We start from the raw sequence: 17,715 nt of genomic DNA, 5'->3' as shown, positions 1-17,715 counted from the left end.
AACAAAAGGGATTGTAATCTACATTCTGACTTACAATCTTTTTTTAATTGAGCATATATTATGGGCCTTTTTTATTTCAGCATGGAGCTCTATCACCATTTTTGACAGACTATAATAATTTATTGTATGTGTACCATAATTCTTTTTCTAATTTTTCAACTTTAATATACATGTATGTGTGTGTATGTGTATGTGTACATACCTTTACATATTTGGTTTGATTTTTTGCATAAACTAAATTCCTATAACTAGAAATTTTGAGTTTTGAGTATGAAAATTATACATATAAATACATATGTAAGTATATGTATAGATTATATCTGTCTATTTCTATTTTTTATCTATCAACAGATAATTCTCAGAAACATTGTACAAATTTATACTTTTATCTTTACATAATGAGAATACTCATTTACCCTTACCATTCACAGCAAATGGACATTATCACCCTTACTAATCCAAGTTAATATTTTGAACAATTTAACGATATTTAATTTGTAGTACCTACATGGAGAGGTTAACATCTCTTCATCTATTATATGTTCATTTGTGTTTCTTTTTTTTTGACTTGCCTGTTTGCTTACCTTGCTCATTTGTTTCAGTTGAGTTGTCTGTGTTTAATCTATTAGGTGATAAGATTTAGCTACTTAGTAACATGATTTGCCTTTCACTTATTTTGCAAATATTTAAAAAAATTTTTTTCTTTGATTTAAAAATTTTTATGCTTGTTTGTCATACAAAAGCTTTACTTTTATTTTGTAGTCAAACCTATAAAATTTTCTTTATTGGTGTTTCTTTTTGATGCTATGTTCGTGAAATTCTCCCCTCCCCAAGATTATAAAAATAGTCACCTAAAATTTTTTTCAGTACTTCTTTGGTTTTAATTTTCAACTTAAGTATTTAAATCATTTGTAATTCAGTTTGGTACTAGTAGTATGCTAAATATGCAGCTTTGCTTTTTATCCTTATGACTCCTCAGTTGAATCAGATTGAATAACTTATTTGTTTCCTAATCTAGTTTGAAGTTAGCACCACTCAGGAGTAACAGAAATGGATGGATTTCAGCTAATTTTGAAGAAATATATCTATTTATGATAAATATTTGGCATAGTATTCTCATTCCTGATAGACGATTTTGCAGTCCTTTGTTTTTACATATCACCAAATCAATTAAAAATTGGGACAAGAACTGTTTCCTATTTGAAAGATGAATTAGGAACATTGTCCTTACAGATATATTCTGACACTTATAGTCAGCTAACTGAGAGGAGAGATACAATTCCCACTTTTGTTTGTTTGTTTGTTACTTCCCATAAAATTCTGTTTCATCATTGAGTGAATTCTCTCCATTTACTCCTCCTTCCTGGATAAAGTATTTTAAGTTAAATTGAAACTTAAAAATCCCTATAAATTATGATAGATATAATAAAAATATAAATAGAAAATAAAATATTAGAACCACAGCACTTAAATATAGCATTTAGAGTATGCACAGGTTTCTATGATTTAAAATGTATCATAAAATATGTACAGATATTTGAAGGTAAATTTTAAAGAAAATTTTGAAGAAAGCCCTTTCTTTCTAGTCCAGGGTAGGAAGCACCCTCGGCTTGAAATTATAAATGCTGATATCTATGGAGTGTTTTCCATTTGCTAGGCACTGTTTTAAGTAATTTATAAATGTTGAGTGCTTTGATTCTCACAATAACTCTATGATGAATCCATTGAAGCACCAAGAGCTTAGATAACTCACCCATGACCTTGTAAAAGGAAGAGCCAAGATTCACTCCAAGCAGTCGGTTCCCTAGTCCAAGACTTAACCACTATGCTGGCTCTCTCCAGAGACTCCAGTGATTTCCAGCTCTGCTTCTTCAAAAGTCTTGTGCCCTCAGAGAAAGACAAATGTCATATGATATCGCTTATATGTGGAATCTAAAAAAATGGTACAAATGAACCTGTTTACAAAACAGAAATAGAGTCACAGACATAGAAAACAAACTTATGGTTACCAAGAGGGAAAGGGAGGGAGGGATAAATTGGGAGATTGGGATTAACACATACACACTACTATATATAAAGTAGATAATTAACAAGAACCTACTGTAAAGCACAGGGAACTCTACTCAGTACTCTGTAATGACCTATAAGGGAATAGAATCTAAAAAAGAGTAGATATATGTATATGTATAACTGATTCACTTTGCTGTACAGCAGAAACTAACACAACATTGTAAATCAACTATACTCCGAATAAAATTAATTAAAAAAAAACTTTAAAAAAAAGTCTTGTCCTCTCATTCTGTCACCATCACAGATTTAGGTTTCAACTTTGATACAAAAGGTAAAATATAGACTGCTTTCTTCATAGAATAACTATGGGGATCAAATTGGATATACTGTTATATCAAAGCACAATGATAAATGAGTTTTTATCAACATTACAAAAAATTTCCTGCTCATTTTTATTATTCATATAGAAACTACATACTGACTCTAGACTCCAGTTATGTACACTTCATGGAATCATTCACCCATCATTCATTCAAATAAAAAATATATAACAAGCAGTTATTATGAGCCAGTCTATATAAGTGTTTGGAATACATTGATGAACAAGGTAGTGAAGCTTCCTACTCTCGTGGAGCGTCCAAGTGTTTTGGGGTAGGTCAGGAGGACTTTGCAGAAAATAAGCAACATTTTAGGGGACGTAGAGCTCCAAGATGATGCTAATAAAATTAGTCCAAAGGAGGTATAATTTTCTATACTTAACACCATGAAAATCAATTCAGCTGAAGAAACATTTCATGAAATCCTCTTCAGAATTAAAACCATATCGTGTTAGAAGGCAGACTAATTCTCAAACATATGAAATCAATTATTATTTTAATGTTGTTACATCTCAAATCACTATTGATGGAATTTATATCAATCTACAAAAAGTGATTCTTAAGAATCAAACTCAGACTGAGTACTGTATAATATAAAGTGTATAATTCATTTTATTTTGGGCCTAGGTTTTTAAAAACTAGTATTTGAAGACTAAGGTTTTGAGCCTTACTACTTAACCCAGGATACCAGCAACCAAGTAAAAACTTTTACTTTCCAGTTTCTGGAAGAAGCACGCAACAGAACATCACCAAATACACAATTTACATTTTGTCAATACCTGAGAATTAAATACTAGAGTTAACTAATCTTAATAATTAGCCAGGAAAACCAGCAAAACTTCCATCAAATGGGATAAACCAATAGGATTTGTTGTGCCAGGAGTTCTATTTTACCATGAGATCAGTAAGCCAGGACATTAATTTAAGCTAAGTCTTTAGGTTTATTTTTGCTCTTGTCTTTTGGGTTGGGCTGTGTCCCAAAGCCAATGTGACCAGAAAAGGAAGAAGGTCGAAGTACAAATCATGCTCCAAGGTGAATTGTAAGATGTGAGCAATTTTTAAAATATTAATATATTGTTAAGAGATATCCTGCATGGTGGATGATGAGTCTTTGCCCTTAGCCCTTGATGGGCTTCCTTATTATAGTTTTTTTTATAATGCATTTATTTATGTACTTATTTTTTCATTTTTTTTTTTACCAGATACTAGCAGTAACATATTGGCACCAGAACCTCATAAACAAAGTTAAGCTGTGAATTTCTAAATTTTAATATGAAACACATTTCGCCAACTCACCTAAAACCACCCCCAAATCCCACCATAAGCCATCACTTGAACCAGATTAGCTGAGCCAGGTTCTTGCAAGATGCCAGATTTCTGCAGCTACCCTTTTCATATTCTCTGACCCTCAAATCTGAGTAAGTTATATCCTTAGTTTGATATCGTAGCATTTTACACTTTCCTTGGTCTTGGCTTTTGGCATTTTCTACTAGAATGCCAATGCCCTCAGTAGTGTCTTTTTGTTTACCACTGTATCACTATCTTACAGTAGGGCTGATATAGAATGGGTATTAAGTAAATATTTATTTCATAAAATTTTTAAAAATGCATATTTCTAGTAGTTAGATGAGTTATTTAGTAGACAAAATTACTGACAAATAAATTCAATCTCATAAAATGAGTAAGAGATTTCAGAATAGGAAGAACAACATTTGAAATGTTGGAGTTGTATGTACTCTGTTAATTTTTATAAAGTTTTGCATTCACATGATGTATGGAATGGTGTTTAATGAATTAAAGTGCTTTCATCTTTAAAGGTGCAAAAATCCAATAAATATAATATTTACTAGGAAACTTAGACTGATGTTGGCACTAATAATTACTCCTCTACATATACACACACAGTGGAAACCTAGCATTCACAATTTCCAACCATTTCAGTGAGGCTAAAAGTTTTAGGAGGAAGCTTTTCAGAGATGGAGCATGTAGAAACTTCATTCCTTGTCTTTTAATCAAAGGAAGGATTCATTTCCAAAAGCTGTCCATCTGGTTCCTTTCATGAGCCCTGAATTTACATGATAAAAAGCAGAAATGTAATTAATATATTTTTTCAATAAGAGACAGTTTTAGGCATGTGCCTCAGCAATGAATTGTGAAAGATTTGACACATCTAATTTTGAAATATATGTCACCACCCTGGGAGAGGAGGAAGGAGAAGGCAGGGCCTCTGCAGCCTTTCGCTTCTGAGATGTTTTTAGTGATCTATAGCTGCAAACCAAGGGAAGAGAGTTTCCATTTTGCTGTTGAAAGATGTATCAAGCCCAATTGCCAACACATAGTCTTTCCTGTCACACATTTCACTGATTCTAAATCAGTGAAGGAGCTGTCTTCTGGCAGCATTACTGCATTTGAATCTCTTCTCTTTCAAATCTAATCTACAGTTGCTGAACCAGGCAATCTGCATTCAAAAAAAAGGACTGTGACTGTAATAACAATAGGCCACTAATATTTCCAATAAGTAGAGTGATGGTGGAAGGAAAAGAAGTTGTGGGAGAACCCCATAGTATGTTTTCAAAAGTGGAAAGTCTGGTGGAGGGACAAGCTCAGATTGTCAGTCTTTCAAGGTCAAATGCATTAATTTGATTCATTGCAGAAGTTCAGTCCACACCACCGGTTTGAGGCAGATTCATACAAAAAGAGAAAGATGTGTATAGTTGTTGGAAACTCAGCATCACTGAATCATAAATACTAGATTCATTAATAATTTTTGCATGACAAACTACTTGATTTCAGCTAGCATTTTCTATAAATCTTAGACATGGGTTGAATCTACCTAATGAAGTTCTTGTGATTGGTGCCTGAACTGCCACCTGGGAGGATATTACATGAAGAAGGCTTACCATTTGAGAGGTTTATTCTGGCTCCTTTTCCATAGATAATGGATGTCTACAAATTGAAAACGAATCATTCTTACTGTATAACCCTTCCCCTCTTGTCCAACATGGGTGCCCAGGATGCCAAGAATTTCAGGGTTGTGTTTTCAAATGTGATTCTGTTGGAAGTTTTTACATATACATGTAAGGCACATAATGAACCTGAATCTTCTTCACTTGGTGGTGTAGAATGGTACAAAACTTATGCACATAAGAGCATTGTTAGAGTATGCTCATGGAAGGAATATGAATGTCATCTATGCCTACACAGCCATACCAACTTCACATTGGGAGTAAATCAGAGTATATGCATAATCCCAGTTGGACTCACCGACACGGGAAATGACTAGTGAAGGCAAGAAGGGGAGAACAAGAACAGGGACTGTTCACTTTTCCAATAATCTAATATACATTGTTGGTAATTAAAAAATGTTTGTGTAGAAACGTTCATGGAGTTAGCAGCTTATTTCCTGGTAATGGCAAGTTATTTTCTCATACAGCTTATAAGGTACATATCTAAGCAATCTTAGGCTTTGGTGCCCAGAGAAGGTTAACCATCAGGTATGGAAAGAGACTTTTGAATATGTGCTACAGGCCATCCAGGAAAGACACACATTCATAGAAATCTGAAACTAGTTAGCCTTTGGCCAAGGGTAGGGAGAATTAATGCATAAAAAAATAAGACATTGCTAAACACAAACTTATTTTACATATTAGTAAAGCTATCCTCTTGAAGAAATAGAAGTTTTTTTTTTTTCTAATTTTTCCTAACGTTGTTTGAAAAATCTCTTTGAAAAATCGGATGTAGATTAACATATACATTCACATCAGTCCTCTGTCAACATGTGATCAGCTTTTTCTGTTTTGAAAGGCCTAACTCAGTTTTTTCCAAAATTGTCCAAACATAAACAGTACCTTAAATTCAATAAAAAAAAATATATATTTGTTGGTTCCCATCCCATACATGTTGAAACTGAATCCCCAGGGAGGGGCTTGGGAATCTGTATTTTTTAAAAAAGAATCTCAAGTGATGTTCTCAGACATGTTCGGGAATCATAATCCCAAACTATTACCTGAACATAAACCCTTTCTGTGATATCTGTGAGCAGTCAAAAGTCCACATATTAACTAAACCATATTTACTTTTCTGTATATTTCTCATTTTGAAGGCAATGTAGAGGACTCATTCCTTCTAGGGAAATAAGTGACAATCTGTGTTAATAATGATATTGTTGAAGACTGTCACAAATTCTGAATAATCTAAATTATTTGTGCAAATCACAAGAAGAATAATTTGGGTATTCTTTGGACTCACTATGTAATTTTTAGTAGATGTTCTAGTGACTTGCATTTCCCTGGTTAACCAAATTACATGAAAAATGGTAGATTAGATTCATGATCTGTCATCATATTTTAATAGCTCTTCCTATACTTATGGAATATTTTTATAATCTTATGTTAATTACTAGCTATCCTATTCTTGGAAGAAAAGAGCTAAGAAAATGAGAACGAAGAATCATCTAGACGTTTTGGTATTTAGTCAGAATCAGTCTGGTGTTTGATCCAAACTGCCCTTATGAAGGAAATACATTTATTTACTCTTATAAACAGATTTTAAAAAGTGGTAAGGTGGAATTTCTTCTTTCGATGAGCTATTTCCCAAACCAGCTTCATAATATAAAATTTTCCAATGTTGACTATATTTTCTTCCAAAAATTTATCTGGGTCAGTTACCACATGATGGAATTATTTACTCCTCCAGTCACTGGTTAATTGAATACATAATTACAAATCTACTATGGGCTAGAAGTGGGGGAAATAAGTCAGACTTGGTCTTTACCTCCCTGGAACTCATAGTAATGGTGAAATCAAGGTGGAGCATAGGGTTTATTCCAGACTTGCAAAACCCCAGAAACTAGAAAGAAAATGGTACTTTTACCTGATTCCCAGGGCCGTGGATGGACACAGCTGCAGTTGCAGGAGAGAGCTGACCTAACTCCCTGCTCTCAGTGAGGGAAACTTCTCCTTGGACTGCACATCCCTGTTTATCACATATTCTTGTGGATGTCTCAGTCTTCCAGGTCGTTAGTTACCAGAACAAGCAGCCCTATCATGTTGTGCCCATCCCCCCATCCAGTGCTCCCACTTTTACATGCTCTCATCTCAGGGACCTCCAACGCACAAGAGCCATCCTTTTCAGGCCTGGCTTCACAGGGACGCAGCCTGTGCAGTTACACAAGGTCCCTACTCAGACACGCCTGGTGCTTGGTTTAATGCTTTATTGTCACCATCTTGAAATTCTTAATAATTTTTAAGCAAGGGGTCTTGCATTTTGTTCTGGCCCTGCTAATTTTGTAACCCACCTTGATTACCCACTTTTGTCACTGCAACATTACATCCTTGTGATTTGCAGTCATTTCTGCTTCAACTTTTTAATTCAGCTTGAAACAGATGGTCCAGTTTTTTGAGATCTTAGCAAAAATTTCACCTTCTCGTAGATACTTTTAACCACCATTTCTTTTTTGTTTTTTGGATCTTTCTTTTTTATTTTTCAGATCTAATTTTACCTATAAGTCCTGTTTTTCATACTTAACCACCATTTCTAAAAAAAAGATCCTCTCTTTCCAGTTACCTCCATCCATGTCACGGCTTATTATCACTACAGCAACTATGACAATATGGAACTATTTTATTTGTTTACTTATTTGTCTAATATAGGTATACTCCTTTCAGGAAGAAACCTTATTTTATCTTTTTTTCTTTCTTTCTTTTTTTTTATTGAAGTAACATTGGTTTATAACGTTATAAGTTTCACACGTACAACATTGTATTTCTACTCCTGTATACCCTACAGCATGCTCACCACCAAAAATTTAATTTCCATCCATCGCCTTATAGCTGATCCCCTTTACCCATTTCATCCTCCCCCACCCCTTCCCCTCTGGTAACCACTACTGTTCTCTGTACCTATGTGTTTGTTTTTGTTTGGTTTGTTTATTTATTTTGTTTGTTTGTTGTTTATATTCCACATATGAGTGAAATCACACAGTATTTGTCTTCTTCTGTCTGACTTATTTCACTTAGCATAATACCCTCAAGGTCCATCCATATTTTTGCAAAAGGCAAGATTTCATCTTTTTTTCTTTTTTTTAATTTGGTCTTATTCAATATTTTACCCCTATGTCTTACAACATTGAATCAATAAATAAATGAATGCATGAAATTCATGAATCTGAAGCACAGGAAGCATGAGGGAGAGTGATACAAGATAAAGCTTGTGAAATAAGGAAGGACCATGAGTTGGGGATGCTTGTCTTTATCCTCTCAAAGGGGAGAGATATAAGTTGAGGTGTAGAGATGTTTTTTCAGTATAAGAATGTTTGACATTGCATTTCTGTTTAAAACTGATTTTCCTGATAAACATCTATTTCTCATTACAAGTCGTTGTATACACTGATATTTTACTTAAAGGAAAAAATAAGAATAATTGATATTTTTTAGTTTTTTGGACTTCAGAATATTTCAATACTCTCCTTAAAAGTGAAACAAACACTGTATTCCAAATATGTAGATAAAATAGACCAATTATCCTCAGTTTGGTACTACCTAACAAAATATAGCTGCCATTTTGTTAATATTCCTATCTTTCTTTCAAGGGAGTATAAAAAGGAAGGAGAATTAAGATCTAAATTAAAATCTCAAGGGTCATTGTGTATATTGCAAATGTTCAGGTCATTCAGCACATAAGACTGATAATGCAAAATTATACTATTTTTCTTGTGAACATCATTTTTTTTTCTGGGCATATATTCTTTTCACTGAAAAAAATTATATATTCAGTTAAAATGATCTTATAATCAAGGGAGTAGGTGTATAGAAATGTCAAATAGGAATGATAATATTTCCCACCTACCTGCCTTCACAGGATGCTGTGAGAATTGATATGAAAATGTCTTTGAAGTGTTTTGAACTGCTTAGAAGAAAGATATGATATAAATACTGAGCTGTATTTTTGGAATTATGATTCCAATGGCCTCTATGATAAATCCTATGATTTTAGAGTTAGAAGAGATACAGTCACCTTCTTGTCCTAACTCTTCACTATAGATTTGAAGCCCAGAGAGGTGACTATTTTTGGTGCCACTAACTATATAAAAACTTATTTTGCAAACAAAATTAAACATTGATTCAGTGAACATTTAGCACCGATTTCATAGCTTTGGACATTGAAAGGTGATGTCCTGGTAACTTAGTGCATTAGTTTGGTGGGCAGTCACAACAAGATACCACAGAAATTTATTAAACAACAGAAATTTGAACAACAGAAGTTTATTTTTTCACAATTCTGGAGGCTAGAAGTCCAAGATCAAGGTGTTAGCAGGGTGGTGTTTCTTCTGAGGCCTCTTTCCTTAGTTTGTAGATGGCTGTCTTCTTGTGTTTTCACATCATCTTCCCTTTGTACCTGTTTGTATCCCAGTTTCCTTTTCTTATAAGGACACTGGTCATAATGAAGTAAGGCCCACCATAATGACTTTGTTTTAATTTAAGTACTTTTTTTAAGTCCCTATCTCCAAACACGGTCACATTCTGAGGTACTGGGGGTTGGCACTTTAACATATAAATTTGGAGGGAACACAATTTAGCCCATAACACTCAGATACCTGTGTTTGGGCCTGGCATGAAGTCACCAACTAGTCATTCCATACACCCACATTTACAGCCTTTTAATGCTTCCATTGCTTTTTTCAGATATGCTGATCTTCCTTCTGGTTCTGAAACATGCCCAGCACTTGCTCTCCTTGGTTCTTTGCACTCATCTTTGCCTGGTAGGTTCTTTTTTAATCTCTTCATATCACTATGTGTCAGGTCTTAGCTTAATGCCATCTTCACAAAGATGTCTTTTTTGACCACATTATGTAAATCAGTCCTAGTGATATTTATTATCTTATCCTGTTTATTTTCTGAATAATCTATGAGGAAAAAAAAAGCAACCTTGGATGCCTGGGAACTGATATGACATTTAAACCTAGACCTCAATCTCAATGTCATTACAAACTTATCTCCCTCTTACAGCTGAGCCATGTTGTTCTCCTGCAGAGCATGATGTCACAGAACATTCCCATCAGCAAGGTCATCGTGCACCCCACAGAATAACCACCATCTCCCCTCATTAAGTGAGTGACTAGAGCTTTTGAAAACCAGTTACAGCTATAACCTTGCCTTAATCTGCCTTCTCTGTAGATAAGATTTATTGAAATAGCCAATCATAGACTTGTTCCTTCTTTATGACAACCCCCAATCAACCCCTAAATTCTCCCCAACATTACCCAACCAGAGCTCCAATCCTATGGTTAATTCTTTCTAATGCCCTTATTGAGACACACCACAGTTCCCAAGGTGTGTGTTCTCCCTCCTTGCAATGAGTGATAGATATAACTTGTTCAACTGCAGGTGTTCCTGGTAGTCTTTGGTTTGGTCTATTTTCTAGATCATTATTGTCTGTCTTCCATGAAGGCATAAGCTATGTGAGGGAAGGAATCTGGGTTTGCCTCATCACATCTTCATTACTAGCACTGTTCACAGCAACGCTCACTGTACCCAGCACATAATAGGCACTCAGTTAGTATTGGATGAACAAATGAATCAACCAACACCAGAATACTTACCATTTTATACTCTTTCAAGTGCCTCTGTTTAGAATGTTTTAGGGTCTTCATAGTGATATTAGGGACATATAAGAAGGAATATAGTCCCTAAGTAGGGAATGACATAGTGCAAATGGTATACGAGGAAGATCATTCCTGTTGCTGGCTGCAGAAAAGAGTCCTGGGGAAGGGAATAGATATTATTGTGCTAGGTAATAATAGTAAGGTTGGGGTGGACACTTGGATAAAGTGAGCAAATGGCCTTTTTGAGAAATGTATCACACAGCAGTGTACCTTGAGAGTACATTAGTTATAAGGAGCCAAGATAATAAGTTTGACAAAATACGTTCAAGATTGTGAGTCTCCAGAATTTTGGTTTCAGTCATTGTTCTCATTAAATATTCACTATTTGTACCTGAAATGGAAATCTATTAAAAAATGTCAATTGTTTTCTTAGTTATTGTAACCTTATCTTACAGGCAGTAAGTTTTAATTCTAAATTTCAAATCTACTGATTCAATACTTTTATGATAATCCTACAGAAATAGACTTTCTGAATTTTATAATTGGATTTTATTTTGCCCACAGAATTATAAATTTTTGATTCCAAATATTGAAAGATGTGTATTATTTTATCGATTAGTATAATATATTAATTAAATTTCTATAAGTAATAATAATGTGTATCTAGATGTTTCCAGTTCCACATAATCTTGTTTTGTGCTTCATGCAAAACAAAACAAGACCCTCTGATTACTAAATTTAGCAATGCATAATCCTATATGGAAATTACTGCTGAAGTAGTAAATAGTATTATATTTATGTTTTATAAGAATGAACAAAGACTCACTTATGAAGCATCTGCTTAGACTCCACTACTTTTTTTCTTTTAATTTGTGAGATCAAATTGTTTTAAGTGGCCAACAATTACAACTTGAAAGGAATACTTTGTTAATTATATTTCTCCTAATGTGGATGTCCAAATGTTTCAATCCTAAATATGTAAGTTGAAAGTTTAATGCTAATTTTCTATGGTTTAAGTTTCTTGTGACTTTTCATCTATGAGCTATTGTATTTGATTTCACATCTCTAACTCTTTTGAGTTCTGAGTTACACATCTAAATCTCTGGCAAAACATAGGCTTAAATTCCACTGTTCCTATCAGAAGGGAGACTATTTTATGGAGTGTGAACAGCTGTGCTAAACACTGAGTTAATGTTAGAATTACCATTGAGAACAAAATTGTGGAGATTTTCACTGCTTAATTAAAAAAAATAAGTTTCAAGTGCCACCTTCAAAGTGTGACAAGGCAACAAAAGTAAGAAAAAGGAAACAGAGTAGAGAGTATATCTTCATGTTATTGGAAAACAATCTACCACGAGGAGTTGGAATATACTACCGTGGGTCGTCTCTTAGTAGAGTTTTGTTAATATATATCTCTGCATACAGCATGATATACTTAAGTGTTTACTTATTTTTTTAAATCAGGTTGTTTCCTGGCTAGTTAGCTTACTGGTTCTCCCATTACTAAAAATTTGGAGGAGTGGAAAAAGAATTCTGGTGTGACTTTCACTTAAAGAGGCAAGCTTCAGGCAACATCAAGGGTACACTCTAGTTCTGGCAGGAAGTGATCTTGAATGATGTTCATAGTCTCCAAGTCCTCTTGTTTTGAAACTAGCACAAAGAGCTTCTTAATCTGGGAAAGAACAAAGGGATGGTGGAGGGAGATCTTTAGAACTGTCTCTGGTGAGTCTCCAGTGCAAGAAGCCTATTATTTATTTATTTTCACTGAAATATTAGGTGAGAATGGTTATAGTAGAGAAAGCTTGCTTTCTCTTATTTCTTTGAGAGTTAAGCTTGGGGCATCCATGACCTAAATTTGGGCAGAAGGGACCAACTTTCCCCTTGACCCATGTTCTCCTTTCAGACCTCAGGTATTTTGGGGAAAGAACAACCAGTAGCCTTTACACCTATGACTCAGAGTGTTTGTTAGAATTAAAGGCAAAAAATATTCATTATGATCTATTTAATCCAATTAAAAATATTGGTTTCAGGTCTTACATTTAGTTCTTTAATCCATTTTGAATTTATTTTTGTATATAGTGTGAGATAATGTTCTAATCTCATTGTATTACATGTAGCTGTCCAGTTTTCCCGGAACCACTTGTTGAAGTGACTCTATTTTCTCCACTGTATAGTCTTGCTTCCTTTGTCATGGATTAATTGACCATAGGTGCATGGGTTTATTTCTGGGCTCTCTATTCTGTTTCATTGATCTATGTGTCTGTTTTTGAGACCTGAAACCATAAAACTCCTAGAAGAAAACATAGGCAGAACACACTTTGACATAAATTATAGCAATTAATGTTTTTTAGATCTGTCCCCTAAGGCAAAAAAAATAAAAGCAAAAATAAACAAATGGGACCTAATTAAACTTAAAAGTTTTGCACAGCAAAGGAAACCATTGACAAAACAAAAAGGACAACCTACTGAATGGGAGAAAACATTTACAAATGATATGACCAACAAGGGTTAATATCCAAAATATATACAGAGCTCATACAACTTGATAAAAAAAAAAAAAAAATGAGCAGAAGACTCGAATAGGCATTTTTCCAAAGAAGATATACAGATGGCCAACAGGCACCTGAAAAGATGCTCAACATCGCTAATTATTAGAGAAATGCAAATCAAAACCACAATGAGGTATCACCTCACACCAGTCAGAATAGCCGTCATTAAAAAGTCTACAAATAATAAGTGTTGGGGAGGGTGTGGAGAAAAGGGAACCCTCCTACACTGTTGGTTGGAATGTAAATTGGTGCAGCCACTATGGAAAACAGTAAGGAGGTTCTTCAAAAAACTAAAAACAGAACTATCATATGATCCAGCAATTCTACTCCTGGATAAATATTGGGAAAAAATGAAAACACTAATTCAAAATGATACTTGCACCCCCAGTGCTCATAGCAGCACTATTTACAATAGCCAAGACATGGAAACAATCCAGATGCCCATCAACAGACAAATGGATAAAGAAGATGTGGTACCATATACACAGTAGAATACTACTCATCCCCACCCTTCTTATATACTGACACCATCCTTGGAAATGGATTTTCCAACAAAATTAAATATGCATTTCTGAAGCATAGCCCATTACCCATTGGGCATCTTTTAAAATGCAGTCTTTTAAAATGTTCATGCTTTTGATTAAAAAAAGAGACTAGATTCTTACTAAATAACATTTTCAGCTAAACATTTCATGATTCTTGGATGTTCATCTCAATATTACTGATGTATTAGATCTGATGAATCTGTGTGCTTTTACTTTGTTTCTTCAGTTCAACAGGATTTAATTTGATACTCCCTAATATGTTTCACACATAAGTTCTTTACCTATACTTTACAAAATGACAAAAGTAATCTCCTTTAGACATACTTCTCTGTATTGCATCACCAAAATTTGCACATTTTTTCCAGTATTTATGTGAGTTTGGGGATGGTTCTAAAAGCAAAAATATATAAGGAAGTTTGTCTATTCTATCTTTCTGCTTCATCTAACACTTTTTAAGAAGTCTATTTGACAGTCTAATAGCAAGTCAAATATTTTGGACAGCTAAGCTCAGCTAAAGTCTAGATACAAACCACATATCTGATAAGGGATTGATATTCAAAATATATGAGGAAGTCACACAACTCAGTAGTAAAAAAACGAATAGAGTTGACCCTTGAACAACACAGGGGCTGGGAGCACTGACCCTCCACACAGTCGAAAATCTGCATATAAGTTATAGTAGGACTCCTTATATGCAACTTCTCCATATCCATGGTTTCAACAAATCTTGGATCCTATAGTACTATGGTATGTATTTAGTGAAAAAAAAAAATCCACCTATAAGTGTACCCACACAGTTCAAACCTATGTTGTTCAAGTGTCAACCATAATCCAATTAAGAAGTGGGAAGAGGACCTGAATAGATATTTTTCCAAGGAAGATACTCAAATGACCAACAAGTGCACGAAAAGGTACTCAGCATCACTAATTGTGAGGGAAATGCAAATCAAAACCACAATGAGGGGGCTTCCCTGGTGGCGCGGTGGTTGAGAATCTGCCTGCCAATGGAGGGGACACGGGTTCGAGCCCTGGTCTGGGAAGATCCCACATGCCGCGGAGCAACTAGGCCCGTGAGGCACAACTACTGAGCCTGCGCGTCTGGAGCCTGTGCTCCGCAACAAGAGAGGCTGCAACAGTGAAAGGCCCGCGCACCGCGATGAAGAGTGGCCCCCGCTTGCCACAACTAGAGAAAGCCCTCGCACAGAAACGAAGACCCAACACAGCCAAAAATAAATAAATAAATAAATAAAATTGAAAAAAACCACAAAAAACTGCTTAAAAAAAAAAAAAAAAAAAAACCCACAATGAGGTATCACCTCACACTTGTTAGAATGGCCATCATCAGAAAATCTACAAACAACAAATGCTAGAGAGGGTGTGGAGAAAAGGGAACTTGTGCACTGTTGGTGGGAATGTAAATTGGTATTGTCACTATGGAGAACGTTATGGAAATTTCTCAAAAAAATTAAAAGTAGACCTACCACATGATTCAGCAATCATATTCTGGGTATGTAACCAAAGTATATAAATCACTATCTAGAAGAGATGTATGCACCCTGATGGTCATTGCAGCATTATTTATAAGAGCCAAGACATGGAAACAACCTAAGTGTCCACTGACAGATGAATGGATATAGAAAATGTGACATACATGGTCACTGGAATATTATTCAGCCATAAAAAGAAGAATAACCTGCCATTTTCAATGAAACTTGACAGCATTATGCTAAGTGAAATTAGTCAGATAGAGAAAGACAAATGCGATCTCATTTACACATGGAATCTAAGAAAACCAAACTCATAGAAACAGAGACAGATTGGTGGCTGCAGATGTAAGGGGTGGGGTTAATGGGTGAAGGTGGTCAAAAGGTACAAACTTCCAGTTATAATTTAAATAAGTTCTGGAGATAGAATGTACAGCATGGTGATTATAGTTACCAATACTGTATTATATATTTGAAAGTTGCTAAGAGAACAGATCCTAAATATTCTCATCACAAGAAAAAAATTGTAACTATGTGAGGTGATGGATGTGTTAACTAAACATATGGTAATTATTTTGCAATATATACATATATGAATAAATTATGCTATACACCTTAAACTTATACAGTGTTATATGCCAACTATATCTCAATAAAGCTGGAAACAAAATTAGGATAATAATGTTTAGGACCTTTTGGGGATTAAACAAAACCTTATATTGAATTAGCATATTGTGAAGAACTAAAAAATGATATTTATTACTACATTTGACCCTTGAACAACACAGGGGTTAGAGGCACCAACCTTCTGAGCAAAAATCTTTGTAACAGTTTTATAGTTGGCCCTCCTTATCCATGGTTCTATATCTGTGGAGTTGACCAACCTCAGATAGCGCAGTGCTGTAGTAGGTACTTAGTAAAAAAAAATCTGCATATAAGTGGGCCCATGCAGTTCAAACTCTTGTAATTCAAAGGTCAATATTGTTATTATTACGCCTATATTTTCCATTACTTTAGAGGAATCTGATTTAAACAGTATAAATCATTCACATGAAGTCTCAAGATGCTTTATATAAACTAGATGGCAGAACAGGATGAAGTTGGATCAAATTTCTAAGAACCATGTATTTCATTTTTTATGGCAATGGGACTAATCCTCTCAAACTTATAGCTCTTGATTTGTGTAACTAGGTCATTCTTATTGATTTTTGGAGAAAGAGTAACAAATGGGATTTGGTATATTTTACAGAAATACATGCAAGGAGGAAGAAAAGGTATTTTTAAATCATAAAACTTTTCATTGAGAAAGAGTCAAAGCTAAAGCCATACAAAAGCCAGCACTATCTCCCTTTTACAAATTACATGCCTGGAGGAAAAGCATATCCTTAAAATGGAAGAGTCAGTTGCATCTTAAGTAGTATTAGACTATGCTAGTAGCCTAAAAGGTGTTTACCCAAACACATTTTGGCATTTTGTCCATGATTTTCACAGGCTTCTGATGTATTCTTGAAAACTCAAAGTTCTGTTCAGTATCTGATATTTGTAGTTGACTGTGTAAAAGATGAAGGCAAACCATTGGACTGATTTCCTCTTCCTTATAGTTTTACAATATTCTATATTGAAGTGTGGTAATTCTACACAGAATATACTACTGCCTTAGTTTCACTAAATGAATGTCCAGAAGGTTGAGAGCTCTTTCATCTTTAGCCTTCCTCCCTTTTCAGCCCACTCTTATGCAGTGCCTTTCCTTCTGTAACAACACCTGCCGTGCCCCTTTCTGAGATTTTTAAAGGTAGAAGTGATTAAGAGTAATTTGGAGCAGGTCTAGAAATGGCCTAGAGAAGTTAAGGATCGAACTCTAGAATTAGCTGATTTTTTGGCTGCCCTGGCAATGTGTGGGAAATCACTGTGTACTATAGAATTTTCTTTTTTATTCAAATACTTTGAGTTTATTACGTATCTGCCCATAGCTTCAGCCTTCTCTAATTATTTGTTCCCCATTTCAGTATATAGGATAGAATCTTATTCCTACTAAAATTATACTATGTATTTTATTAGTTATGAGGGAGCTAGGTGGGAAGGTAGAAAGCAATGCCAGTAGAGTAATAGTTTTATTAATAAGTAGGACTCATTAATGATAAACTTCTC

The 17,715-nt window shown here is 34.6% G+C and overlaps 1 protein-coding gene and 1 long non-coding RNA gene across 8 annotated transcripts in view; one reads left to right on the top strand and one right to left on the bottom strand.

Moving 5' to 3' along the window:
* The window catches only part of LOC309622492 (uncharacterized protein), a 639,059-nt gene that overhangs the window by 169,707 nt on the left and 451,637 nt on the right, over positions 1-17,715 (top strand). For 2 of the 7 annotated variants that reach the window (XR_014240904.1, XR_014240906.1), the window contains one exon: positions 10,070-10,494. The exons of 1 other annotated variant lie outside the window; for it this stretch is intronic. The gene's annotated coding sequence lies outside the window, so the exon portion shown is untranslated. Of the gene's footprint in view, positions 1-10,069; positions 10,495-17,715 lie in introns of those variants that run through there. 4 more of the 7 variants (XM_082378569.1, XM_082378568.1, XR_014240905.1 and 1 more) reach the window with 3 other exon arrangements.
* LOC309622537 overlaps positions 8,073-17,715 on the bottom strand; it is a 67,549-nt gene continuing 57,906 nt past the window's right edge. Inside the window, exon 2 of the long non-coding RNA XR_014240950.1 lies at positions 8,073-12,661. This is a non-coding gene — a long non-coding RNA (uncharacterized lncRNA). The remainder of the gene's footprint in view (positions 12,662-17,715) is intronic.

Source organism: Balaenoptera borealis (assembly GCF_965194805.1).
Source record: "Balaenoptera borealis genome assembly, chromosome: 2".
Taxonomy (NCBI): domain Eukaryota; kingdom Metazoa; phylum Chordata; class Mammalia; order Artiodactyla; family Balaenopteridae; genus Balaenoptera; species Balaenoptera borealis.
Note: the sequence above shows the minus strand (reverse complement) of the source record. Positions and strands in the feature narration are given on the sequence as shown.